We start from the raw sequence: 14,219 nt of genomic DNA, 5'->3' as shown, positions 1-14,219 counted from the left end.
CTGTGTATATAAGATCTGATACAAATTGACAATCTCAACAAATGAGATGTATGTGCATATCCTTCTCCTTAAATATGATTCGAGCCTCAAGTTATATATCTTCATGGAAATTGAAAGGCAATGCCATTAAAATCCTCGTTAGAAGTTGAGTGGACAATTCAAAATTGAAAAGTCACTACTTAATATAATATGCCAGCTTTATTCTGATCATATATCTTTAATTATTATCTCTTGAAAATAATATAAAACTTGTAATTATTATCTTTAATTATTGTCTTTTAAAGAAAATATAAAACCAAGGTATTTATTGAATTGTAGAGACAATTTCACCCATGTCTTTATCTAGAGACAATAGTTCTTAGCCCTGGACAATAGAGAAAACTGGATTTCGAGAGATAGTGTGAAAGTGTATCCAAGGTGGGACACAGCTTGTCTGTAGCCGTGTTGACATTATATGGTAATTTCGCTCTGTTACTCTGGAGAGTTTGTATTATTGTTCACCCCCACTTAAAATTTCCTGCTGTACCTTCTCACTGGTTTCCTTCCAAACTCCTATTTCCTGGAATATTTCTATTTACGGTGATAGTTTCATTCATAATTGGATTATTGTCTATATATTGCTTTCGGTAGATTTCAATCATTTTATTACTCTCCTTGGAAGTTATAAATAGCCATTTTCTAATAATATATCCACCTTAACTGTACTACAAATCCGCTACATAAATCGATCTTTTATTACTAGAGAAAATTGGTTCTTCCGTTACAAAAAAACTCTCCAAACTAGAGGTACAATGGCTACAGAAGCAGCCATGATGGAAAGAGAAAAAGAAGCTGAGTGCAAGTGAGATGAATATTTTTGCTTAAGTATGTTTTAAAGGTTTTTCGATGTCGGAACAGCAGAAGAGTCAGTCCGTGGGAGTACTTGAATTACTTGATTGTAGTCAAGGTGTGAATATTTTTATTAAATTGTCGAGCTTAAAGAAAGATCAGGTATTTATCGAGCTGAAAGGCAGATCAGTTATTTATTAGTTTATGTAATTGTGCCAACAATGAAGATAAAAGTTTGAAATGATGCTCCTCTATGAACTTGTCTATAATTTATTTAAATATTTTAAATGTTCATAAATAATAGAAATAAAAGGTTCTAGTGCTTATCTCATCTCTTCTTATTTCTAGTGCAAGTGCACTTATCATGATGAACATGCCTTTACAAGTTAAAATTCTCAGTTATGTTTACACTTAACATGATGATCATGCCTTTCTAAGTTAAAATTCTCAATTATGTTTGTTTAATAAGATCTAAAGGACCAAACTAAATGAATTATCAAAATGTTAATACATATCATGTTGTCCTAATGTAGTCAAACAAGGTGAAGGAATTTAATGTGCACAATATAGGTTGGCTAATGTAATAAAGTGTGTGAGTGTGTGTGTGAGTGTGTGTGTGTGTGAGTGTGTGTGTGTAAGCTAGTGGCAGTCGTGGCACAATACGGAAAACATTCACTTTTTATTTATATTTTAATAAGTTTATTATAATATTGTTAATTAGTTTTTAATTAGAGTTGTATAAAGTTACTATAAAATTATGCTTCAAAACATTTTTTTAAAATTTAATATATGGAGTTTAATTTAGATTATAAAAAAATTATTTTATTTTTGGGATATTGTAATGTAAAATGTTATAGTCAAACGTAGATATATGATTAGGGACAAAGTTACCATTACTGTTAATGTTAACCTTAGGGATAGAATTAGGGTTAGGGTTAGCATTACCGTTAGGGTTGGAGTCAAGGTGAGGGTTTGAGTTATGGTTAAGGTTAGGGTTAAAGTTATGGTTATGGTTATTGTTCGAGTTATGGTTAAGGTTTAGATTAGAGTTATGTTTATGGTTAGAATTATGGTCATGGTTAAGTTCAGGGTTAGAATTATGGTTAGGGTTAGGGTTTGAGTAGGGGTTAAGGTTAGAGTTAGGGTTAGGTTTTGAGTTAGGATTAAATTTAGGGTTAGGGTTAGGGTTAGAGTCCAATTATGATAGAGTTAGATTTAGAGGTAGAGTTAGGGGTAGAGTTGTGTTTATGGTTAAGGTTAGGGTTAGAGTTATGCTCATGATTAAGGTTAGGGTTAGAGTTATGGTTATAGTTAGGGTTAGGGTTAGGGTTATTATAGGGATAGGGTTAGGACTTGTGTCAAGGTTAAGGTGAGAGTTTGGATTAGGGTTAAGGTTTGAATTAGGATTAAAGTTAGGGTTAGGGTTAGGGTTAGAGTCCAATTATGGTAGAGTTAGATTTAGGGTTAGAGTTATATTTATGGTTAAGGTTAGGGTTAGAGTTATGCTAATGGTTAAGGTTAGGGTTAGAATTAGGGTTATGGTTAGAATCAGGGTTAGGGTTAGGGTTATAATATGATTAGGGTTAGGGTTAGAGTTAAGGTTTGAGTCAGAGTTAAGGTTAGAGTTATGGTTAGGACTAGGGTTTGAGTCAAGATTAAAGTTAGGGTTAGGGTTATGGTTGGAGTCCAATTATGGTAGAGTTAGATTTAGGGTTAGGGTTAGGGGTAGAGTTATGTTTATGGTCAATGCAGGAGCATCGTGGGTTGCACTAATATCCTACATGTTTTTGGTTTCCCTTTGTAAGGAGTTGCAATGTCTTGCATTGCTAAGCTTTCAATGGTTGCCAAGCATTTAGTTGGTGTCGAGTTCTTAGTTGATGCCAAGTGATTCCTTTGGTTATCAAGTGATCCTTTGGTTTCCTAGTTCTTTGTGGTTACCAAGCCTTGGAGGATGCCAAGTTCATAGTTGTTGCCGTGTGATTCTTTGGATGCTGAACTCATGTGGTTGTTGAGTGTTCATTCGGATGCTAAGTGTCAGTATTTTGGCAAAGTCTTCATTTTCTGAGTTGTCTATGTCTAGTTCTAATTTGGGCCAACCTTTCACAAATTTAGTTTTGGTAAAGGTCGTTAATGTGAGCCAACTTATGGTTGTGCATGAATTTAATGTAAGGTTTAGTTTTGTGATAGGTCGACCTATGGCCGCACAAGTAATTAAGGAGGTCTATGATTAAGTTTTAGACATAGAACATAGAAGAGTAAGAAGAAAGAATGTGAAGTAGCATCATTAGGGATTGTAATTGAATGGCTATATGGCCATAACCCAGAAGGCCTTATAGTTGGGCATGTATGGTGGTTACTTAATGAATCAATGAAAGTTTTTTCTCTTCTTCCTCCTTTGGTTGTTGTTTGTTTTGTTAGATTTCTACTATGTTAACTCTTGCATGGTGATTTGGATAGTTGGGTGTGCCTTTGGCCCTAGTTATTCATTCTACCTATGCCAATGGTTAAGGTTATTGTTAAGGTTAGGGCTAGGGTTAGAGTTAGAGTTAAGGTTAGGGTTAAGGTTAGAATCAGGGTTAGGGTTAGTGTCAAGGTTAAGGTTAGGGTTAGAGTTAGAGTTAGGGTTAGCATTAGGATTAAAATTAAGGTAAGGGATAGGGTTTGAATTAGAGTTAGGGTTAGATTTAGGGTTACTTTTAGGGTTAGGGTTACAATTAGAGCTAGATTTAGGGTCAATGTTAGAGTTATAATTAGGGTTACATTTAGGGTTAGGGTTAGGGTTAGGTTTAGAATTAGAGTTAGAGTTAAGATTAGCTTTAGGGTTAGAATTAGGGTCACAAATATAGTTAGGATTAGACTTAAAGTTAGGGTTAGGGTATGGGTAAGAATTAGGGTTACAAATACAATTAGGGTTAGAGTTAAAATAAGAGTTAGGGTTAGAGTTAGAGTTAGAGTTAGAGTTGGAGTTAGAGTTAGAGTTAGAGTTAGATCTAGATTAAGGGTTAGAGTTAGAGTTAGGGTTATGGTTATATTTAGGGTTAGAATTAAGAATAAGGTTAGAATTAGGGTTAGAGTTAGGGTTAGGGTTAGTGTTAGGGTTATAGTTAGGGTTAGGGTTAGCATTAGGGTTAGGGTTACAATTAGAGTTAGAGTTAAAATTAGAGGTAGTGTTAGTATTAGAGTTAGAGTTAGAGTTAGAATTAGGATTAGAATTGGGGATAGGGTTAGAATTAGGGTTAGGGTTAGGGATAGGGTTAGAATTAGAGTTAGAGTTAGGGTTCAAGTTAGAGTTTGAGTTTGAGTTAGAGTTTGAGTTTGAGTTAGGGTTAAATTTGGGGTTAGGGTTAGGGTTGGTTAGATTTAGGGTTAGGGCTAGAGTTACGGATGAGATTATGATTAGAATTAGGGCTAGAGTTATATATAGTATCAAAGTTAGGATTAGAGGTATGTTTAGAGTTAGAGTTAGGGTTAGGGTTAATATTAGGGTTAGGGTTACAATTAGAGATATAGTTAGAGTTAGGGTTAGAATTAGGGGTAGCATTAGAATTAGAGATAAAGTTAGAGCTAGAGTTAGAGTTAGGGTTAGAGTTAGAGTTAGGATTAGATTAGTGTTAGGGTTAGGGTTAGAGTGAGAATTAGAGTTACAGTTATAGTTAGGGTTAGAGTTAGAATTGAGTCATAGTTAGGGTTAGAATTAGGTTAGGGTTAGGGCTATAATTGGGGTTAGGGTTAGAATTAGGATTAGAGTTAGGGTTATATAGGTTAGGATTGGGATTAGGGGTAGAATTAGAGTTATAGTTAGATTTAGAGTTAGGATTAGGGTTAGGGTTAGAATTAGGGTTACAAATATAATTAGGGTTAGAGATTGAGTTAGAGTTAGGGTTAGGGTAAAGGTAATGGTAAGAATTAGGGTTAACATTAGTGTCAGGGTTAAAGTTAGGGTTTGAGCTAGTGTTAGAGTTAGAGTTAGAATTAAAGTTAGAACAAGGGTTAGAGTTAGAGTTGGGGTTAGAATTAGGGTTAGGGTTAGGGTTAGCATTCGATTAAGTGTCATTCTATTTAATACTTGACTATGAATTTTTTAATTATTTTTTAATAGGCATTTGAAACAATTAACAAGGTAAAGTAATACATGTAAAAATGGTATTTCTTTCATTCCAACCACTAAATTCATCTATAATTGTTATTTATTAAGGATTCGATTGATACATTTTATGTTTTTCTTTATTGCAATATTACCTGATAAGGCCTGTGACAAGTTTTTTAATGCCCAAGTATTATGTTGTCCATGTTCATGACTAGTAAAAGTAACAACAAAGGTGTTGATCTCTAAGCCCAAGTTTCTTATTAGTGTCTAACACTTAGTCATTTCCAAGGTAGTGTTGGATGGTCATTGTATCACCTAATTTAGTGTTGTAATATGAATACTAACTATTAAATGAAAGCATTAACAATACTAAGCAAGCTAACACTTAAGATAAGATCAAGGGTTATCACCACAAAAGGAAGCAAACCAAGAATGGTAGGCTCCTAATGGCATAACACATGATACGAAGGGTTTGTCCCTGATTAAGATATGTATGCTCACATGTACACTCAAGTTTTAGATGGATGGATGGAGTGGATGAAGCAAGGTTTCAACAATGGATTCATGGAGGTATTTCAGCATTATAATAGTATTTTGGTAGTTTTTAGGCTCTCAAAATAGCATTATAAGTTTGTTTCAAAAGTGGATGCTGTTTGTGAAGGGAGAGGCTTCTATTTATAGGCCAAGGGGTAGAGGGATGGATGGTCAAGATGCATGGATGGCAAGATGGTGAGGGAGGGCTAGGATGCATTCAAAGGGGAGCACATGGATTGTGTTTGTTTGAAGCCAATTAGGAGGTGACACATGTCACAGAGTGATTGGATGTGAGAGGGTAGGATATGGGTTAGTCAAAGGAGTAATGAGGGAGGTTGAGCCATAAATGGGGATGGTTGGGTCATAAATGGAGATGGTTGGGGGGAGAATGAGATTGTTGACTTTGGCTTGGGTCATAAATGTTGGAGGGTGAGGGGAGAATGAGATTGTTGACTTTGGCTTGGGTTAGCAAGTCTTAACCCATGTTTATGATTGTGCACATCATTAGAAGAGGATTAGGCTTGGGTTAGAGGGGGATTAGGGGGTAAGTGGCTTAGCTTTGATGGAATGGGTTAGGTGGCTAAGTGAGGTTAGTATTTTTGAATGGGTTTGATTAGGGGTTAGGATAGGGTTTAGGGAGGCTCTTAGGATTTTAGATATTTTATTAAATGATTTATTTAATAAAATGGGGATATAGAATTAAGTTGAATAGATTTGAGGATTTATTCAATTTAATAGAGGAATAGGGATTTAATTGATAAATTGATTTTGGGTGATCTTTTAATTTTATCAATTGGACTATAGTTAATTAAATTCACTAATTAACTAGGGGATGACAATAGATTAATTAAATATTAAATACTTAATTAATGATGTCTTAGGAGATGACTAAATAGGATTACTTAAGTGATGTAATTAAATTTAGGTGTCTACATTTTGCCCCTCTTTGAGATAGTATTGGAACAATACTATTTCAAAGAAGTTTGAAGATAGATGACATGAAGAAAACTTTGAAAGCAATATGGTTGCCCCAGTCTTGAATAGAAGAGGAGAGAGTGGATTGTGTGATGTCCCCTCAAGAAGATGGCGGGGAGAGAAGGTGAGGCCCGATAGCTTCTTGAAAGGTACAAGAATCTAGGGTGAGGAGGAGGACTGAGAGTGGCAAAGAGAGGTGGTTCAAGGAAGCACATACTCTCACTATGGGAGAATGATACAGAGGAAAACCTTGGGTGCAAGGATAACCAATGGGAAAGAACACTAGCTATAGGGAGAGGGGGGAGGGTGAGTGGTTTTCTAAATTGAACCCAGTGAAGTGAGTTGGAAGATGGGAGATTTGGGGAGATTTATGATTCGAGGATTTATGATTGGTGATGACTAAGATTTTGATTCATGTAGGAGCTATGATTATGATTGATGTACGAGCTATGAGTATGAGTAATAAAGGAGCTATGATTATGATTGATCAAGGAGCTATGATTATGATTGATAAAGGAGATATGATTATGATTGATGAAGGAGCTAAGATTATGATTGATGAAGGAGCTACGATTATGATATGGATAAAACTATTAGATCATGATTGTAAGACTGATTGGATGGGATGCTTGGATAGGATTGGATTTTTTGATAAGAGGGGAGTGTGAAGTAATCCAGTGAAGCTTGAGTGAGTGGGTGTTCCAAAGGGGAGCAACACCATGTAGTTGAGCACTTATTTTGATATATGAATATTGGGAATATGCCAAGGTTACTAAGAACATCAAGGCCTTTTTACCAATATTACATAGGACTGATGCAAAATGAACACGCAAGGATTGCCCCAGCATCACACATGAATCCCAAAAGAATCAAAGTGGAAATGATACTAGGTAACCCACAAGCAAACAATATTTCCCAAGTGCACCATGTAACCATAAGTGATCACATGTTTGGACTATGCAAGAGTCATATCCAACTGACTCACAAGCAGAAAAGAAAAAGAAAAAGACCTGAGCAAAACCTTGCAATTGAATTGCCGCATTCATAGCACACCATGATATAAAAGATCGTGGTGACCATGAGGAGGGAACAACCCAAATCACTTGGAAGAGATACTTTAAGAACCAATTTGAAATCCTAAAAAGAAAATAAATCGAAAGAAAATGTAAATCCATGAAAAAAAAGTAACCTTGTGCCAAAGAGATCGATAGGACTGGATACTAAGGGACCAAGATCAGACGAGAGGAAGGATGCATCCTACAAGGATCTAGCGATAATATCGAGGACTAGGATGAGTTGGGAAATTAGAACTTTTTAGGAAAACATTTTGATGAAAAGGGATCTCATATGAGGATTCGCTAAAGCACCTAACCAAGAGAACTGCAAGTTATGATCAAGTGTGAACTGACACGAAGAGACAAGAGATATACAATGATACCAAGCGAAGGACTAACATGCAAGGAACATACTATGGAAAAATTAGAATATTTACAAGGGATTACCATACGAAAGCTTAGTGTGATAGAATAGTGGCAGGAAAGATGAAGATGAGAAGGTTAGTAGACGAAAATCTAGGGATGAGGAGATAGTGCGATGAAAAGCGTGAGACAAGAAGCTAGTGGAAAGAAATAGGATATAGCATACTATTATGATAGGGGAGGTGAGGTGTGGAAAGGATGGAGGTGGCTTTCGACTTGACTATTATGATGAGGGGTATTGAAGCTTGTTGCTGAAGATATGGATAGCATGTAATGGAAGTGATGGAGAATGTTGTTGGTTCTATAAAAGGTGAGTGAATTTGATTAAAGCCCAACAGCAAGAAGTGTTAGCATAAGAAAAGTGTGAGCGAAGAATTAAGCTATGAGGGAAATACCAATGGTCGATTCACAAGAGTAGAGGCAAAAAATGCCAGAGGTGATAAAAGGAGGAACAGGGGGATGGCATGAAGAGGAAAATGAAAGCCAAGGAGAAAGGAAATGGTTGCAAGGATAGAAGCGAGGCGTAAAGTGGAACCAACAAGAGGGAAGAGAAACCTTTCCACGTCGAAGTGTACGACATTGTGATCGGGGAGTGGTGGAGGCTAGCAAAATTAATCCAGCTCAAAATCAACCAGAAGAAGAAGAAGAAGATCTGACCTTGCTACAACTATTAGCAGAAGGGGCAATGCAACAAATAGAGTTGAGGGAAAAAGAGATGGAGACAAACTTACCAAGTGTGGGAATGTTGTTAGAAGGAGCAGGTGTAGAAGATTAGTCATCTGTAGAAGAGACTCTACTAGAAGAGGAACAAAGAGTCGTGATGTGACCAATAACAGTCATATGGAAGAAGCAAAAAAGCAGTTGAGGGGATATGATGCAAAGCTCTAGGGAACAAAAGGGTGACCCAATGTTGTCTACAGTTTGACTATTTCAAGCATTGTAATCCGATGCTATAGTACAAGTGGTTCATGATGTGGCTGTGGTGATGGAGAAAGCATTGGCAGTGGAAAAAGAACGACCTGACCAGGCAGAGAAAGATGCAAATTTCTTTCAAGGCCTGATTGAAAGAGTGCGAGAGGATGGTGCATCAACAAAAGTTGAGCACCTAGGGATGATGTTAATGATGTAGCAAACAAGAGTGGAGACTATGGAGGTGACTTTGGCAGTTGAGAGAGCGGCAATGGAGAGATGTGAAAATGAATTAGTGCTCCTGCGATCACAAGTAGAAGCATTTAGGGAGTCAATAGTGCAGACCAATAGTTTAGTGTGTAGGTCAGAAGAGTAGCTGAATGCAAGTAATGTGCATATTACATGGTACCAAAAGCAGTTGGATACAGTGAAATATGAGAGGGAGTCAATGAAAATGCTAGTGAATAGATATGAAAGAGAACGCGATATTGCGCAGAGGACAACAAGTATTCCAGGAGTAGAAAGACTACGAGCAGAAATGAAAGATGTCATGGAGCAATTAGTGAGGGTTGCACGAGAGGCAGCATACTACATGGGATTGTATCAACAAGCGGTCCCTTTGGAGCAAAGGAGAGGAGTGGTATACTCTGAAAAACATTTTATGGAGTAGATAAACACACTCTTGAGGCGTGGTAACATCTCAATCCCCATGGATACACTATGGGAAGATGTGAGGATGACTCTAGGGGCATCATCATCTAGGACTGGGTCTGAAGGAATGCCATTGATTGGACACCCTATCTTGTCGCCTCCCCCAGGGAGGCCAGAATAAATTTTTTTTCCAAACATTAGTAGTTAAATGGAATGTTGTTGTTGCTGTTATAGGAGAATAGAAAGTTTGTGCTTGTTGTTGTGGCAATCAAAGGGACAATAGATGTTGTTCATAATGTAATGTCATGTTTTGTTTTTGGGATTTTTGTGGAAGATATATGGATGTTTTTGTGTTTTTTTGTCAAAAATTTTAAATGCTTTTGGGAACAATACAATTTGTAGAGTAAGGGTAACCATGACTCGTAGGTGAGGATGTCTATGTAGATTTAGCAAGTATGACAGACAATAATAAGACAAAATGTGGGGATGTTTCTCTAGGTGTGTGATGAGACAGATGTTTATGAGGCATGGAAAAGGCATTGGGACCTACACAAGGCTTATGATGGCCAAAAGAGGTCAAGAAGGGCCTTGAAAAGGCGTGTGGGCCAAAAAAATGTCTCAGGGGCCAAAAAAAGGCACTTGAACCTAAAAAGGCATCTCAGGGGCCTAAAAGGATCAAAATGGGGCCTTGAAAAAGGCATTTGGGCCTTAAAAGGTAGTTTGGGGGCTTGAAAAAGACACTTGGGCCTATAAAGGCATTTTTGGAGCTTGAAAAGGTCAATATAGGGCCTTGAAAAAGGCGCTTTGAGTCTAAAAAGGCATTTTGGGGGCCTAAAAAAGGCGCTTGGGCCTATAAAGGCATTTTTGGGGCTTGAAAAGGTTAAAATAGGGCCTTGGAAAAGGCACTTTGAGCCTAAAAAGGCATTTTGAGGACCAAAAAGGACATTTGGGCCTATAAAGGCATTTTTGGGGCTTGAAAAGGTCAAAATAAGGCCTTGAAAAAGGCGTTTTGAGCCTAAAAAGGCATTTAAGGGGCCTGAAAAAGGTGCTTGGGCCTATAAAGGCATTTTTGGGGCCTGAAAAGGTCAAAATAGGGCTTTGAAAAAGGCACTTTGAGCCTAAAAAGGCATTTCAGGGGCCTAAAAAAGGCTCTTAGGCCTATAAAGGCATTTTTGGGGCTTGAAAAGGTCAAAATAGGGCCTTGAAAAAGGCACTTTGAGCCTAAAAAGGCATTAGAGTGGTCCAAAAAGGACAATTGGGCTTTAAAAAAGCATTTGAGGCCTAAAAAGGTGCTAGAGTGGTCCAAAAAGAACACTTGGGCCTATGAGATGGTATTGATATATTTGTTGAAACTAGGTAGACTAATTGTGGCCACTACAACTTAAATAAGACTAAAAGTCCTTCTTGATTCACATTAATAATGGTTGCATGAAAGGAAGGCAACAATCGACTTTGCGACATCTCTTTCGCTATCTGAGTTGTGCCAAATTTTTCTAAGCCTGGAATTATGTTTCAGGACATTACCATGCTTCTTTCTAATATCCAAAATTGAGAGGAATTTTTGGGATGGTGTTTTAATGTTTCAAGCTTTTATGGCTATATTTGGCATTTATGACCCCCTTTTGAGTGCTTTGGAATTTTAATTTATTTTTTTGATATTGTTTTTTCCTTTTTTAGCCTTTTTTTTTTTTGATATTGTTTGGGCAATTTTTGAATTTTTTAGGTATTTTTGGGTGATTTTTGAGATGTTTTGGTATTGTTGAGTGATTTTTGAATTTTTTTGGTAATTTTGGATTTTTTTGGGTTTGTGGAGGTGAAATGGAGGATGTGAGCAAGATTTGGTGGAATACGGGGGTAACCAAGACCATGTGAGGTACCTAAAGAGGTAATGAAGGGAGTTTATGGATGACATTTGATTATATGGGGATAGCCAAGAGCTAGATACCAATGACAAGGGATGTACCAGGTGAGGGAAAGATGAAGAGATGGTGAGAAGTGCAAGGATAGAAGAAAATGGAACAAATGGTTTTGGGGATGACAAGAGAAAAAAGAAAAAAAAGAAAAAAAAGGGCTAGTATGGGGGGAATAGAAGGATGAACACGACATGATCTCCAAGGAATATAGTGCCCCCAGTCTATGTGATTCAAGGGGAGGGTTTATTAGGGAAGTGATAGGATGGAAGATTGTTCAATAAGAGGAAAAGGGAGATATATGGAAGCTAGGAGGAGTTTTTTATGAGGGGTGTGATAGGATAGATGGGTGGATGGTGTAGAGGCAAGCTAGGATAGAAAAGGTGAAGGAGCAAGGAAGATAGGGGATAAAAATATTCAGTGGATAAGGATGAGGGAGGATTTATATGGATGAAAGGGGGAGTGGAGAAAGGATAGGTGGAGACAAACTTCAATGGGAAATGGATGTTAAAAGGATGACCAAAAGCATGTATCTAGTGGTGGACTTTATTTTTATCAAGATCCAAAGGAGGATGGAGGGTGAAATGGATAAGATGTGGTGGGTATGGTGGGATGAGATGGGTATGGTGGATGATGGAACATGCCCCCAAGTGTATAGAGCATTTAGATAAAGGGATTATGCATGACACTTGTTTGCCAAGTTTTCATCATGGTACTTATCCATGGCACTTGAATTGCCAAGTTTTCACCAATGGATGATTTTTTTGTTTTTTGTTTTTTGTTTTCATTGACTTTTTTATTTATGCATTTTGACTAATAGATGTTGGTAGGAAGGGAGGGAGTTAAAAATAATTGGATTATACAAGCAGAATGATAGTGGAGAGTTGACTGGTAAGGGATGGAAAGATATGAGGCTTGTGGGTAAATGAATGAGGAAAATGGAAGGATTATCATCGACACACACCCTGAAAGGTGATGAAGTAATGGGAAAGATGGTATTGAATAAGGTGAAAGAGAAAATGGAGAAAGACAAATATAATGACTACAAGTAAAGTTGGAAGATGGAGGATGGGAAATTTATGAAAAGAAGCATATGGTCTAATAGTGGATTGGGGGGATGAAAGATGCATATATGGAGATTTGGATAAAGGATGAATGGATGAGGATTTTTGAGTAGCATGAATGGATGCCAATTGAGATTTTTCTTTGGGATGCAATTCTTTTATGAGCATCTTAGGTATCCACATGATTTTTGACTTTTGCAGCTTGGGCCTTTGTGGTCTCTTAACTTTTTCTTTGATTGGGATTACATGTTTCACTTTTGGAACATGTATTTTAGAAGGGACATGTCAAAACTTGGATTTTTGTAGATTTTTGGATTTATGCTTTTTAATTTTGGCACCCAATTTGCTTCTATTAGCCATGGTATGGGAATAAGAGCATGGGGGATATGGAGGGATTATGGATGGAATGATAGAATTTGAAGGTTGGAACGGATTCAAGGATGAGTGCCTTTGATGATCTAGCTTATGGATATGAGGGGATGGAATGATGAATTGGAATATGAGATATGGATGGATATAATTGCCCAAGATGGATGGAGGGGATGAAGGATATGGGCCTAAAATAGATGGAAATGGGGAAGGAGTAGGTCCCAAAATAGATGGAGGAGATAAAGGATACATATTAAGTATATAAGGACCCAAAATGGATGGAAAGGGTGGGGGGTTGAGATAAGGAATATATGGACCCAAAATGGAGGGTTGGAAATAAGTAGTAGGATAAGGGCCCAAAATAGATGTAGAACAAAATGGATGGGAACTTTGGGGTAAAGATGGAAGGACTTGGACCATGCATGGATAGAAGGGATACCAACATCTAGAGATACACTTTTATTTATTTCTTCAAGATGATGTTCATTATTTGAAACACAAGATGTGAGTCCATTACTAGCTGAAGGAGTCAAAGCTACGAGTATGATAGTAAGTGTTTCTTCTACAGATCTATCACCAGGAAGTATAGGAGACGTATAACCATGAAGCAAAGGGGATGGAAGGAGAGGATCTTGATTTGGATCGGTGGATGGAAATGGATCTTGAGATGGATTAGGTATGATGGTAGGATTTGGATATGGAGGGATGGTGATTGCTCGTTCGATGGAGTGAACGGTAAAAGTGGGTCATGTAGGGGAATAAGTGGCATGGTGGGATCTTCTTTTGTGTTGTAGGATATTTCAACATGCTTTTGGACAAGATCCTAATAGGGATGGATGGGAGTGGATGGTATGATAGGAGAAGTATGGATGGTTTCTTTAAGTGAGGTAGATGGATGGGTGGGAGGTTCTTCAATGGAGATGGGTTGATGGGGGATGGACTCATTAGATTTATTACATGGGATTTGGATAAAACTAGGAGGAGGGGATGTGGATGGGATTTGGAGGGATTCGATGGATGGGAGGTAGGAGATGGAAGGGCTTTCATAAGTGGGGTGGATGAGATAGGGATGATAGCGATAGGGTGATGTAAGAGGAGTGATGAGTGTGGGAGAGGGAGTTGCTTTGGGCTTCCTTGTAAAATCCCTTGGAGACAAGTGTGTTGGACTGGGAGGAGTAAGGGGATTGAGGTGATGTATTCTATGACTAGGATTGATTGGAGGATTTGGAAAGGGGTTTGGAAGATATTGGGATGGTGGATTTGGACTAGGGATGTAGCTACTGGAATTGTTCTAGAATGGTGGAGACTAGGATATGAAGGTAGAGGAAGATGGAGATATGACTGATGTATAACAGGAATATGTGGGCACAGTATAGGAAGGTGATAAAGATGAGGATAGTAATGGATTTCCCTT

The sequence above is a fragment of the Cupressus sempervirens genome, chromosome 5 (genome assembly GCF_028749045.1).
Source record: "Cupressus sempervirens isolate cs-2001-9-10 chromosome 5, ASM2874904v1, whole genome shotgun sequence".
NCBI classification, from domain to species: Eukaryota; Viridiplantae; Streptophyta; class Pinopsida; order Cupressales; family Cupressaceae; genus Cupressus; species Cupressus sempervirens.
The sequence above is the reverse complement of the archived record's forward strand: the minus strand, read 5'-3'. Positions refer to the sequence as shown.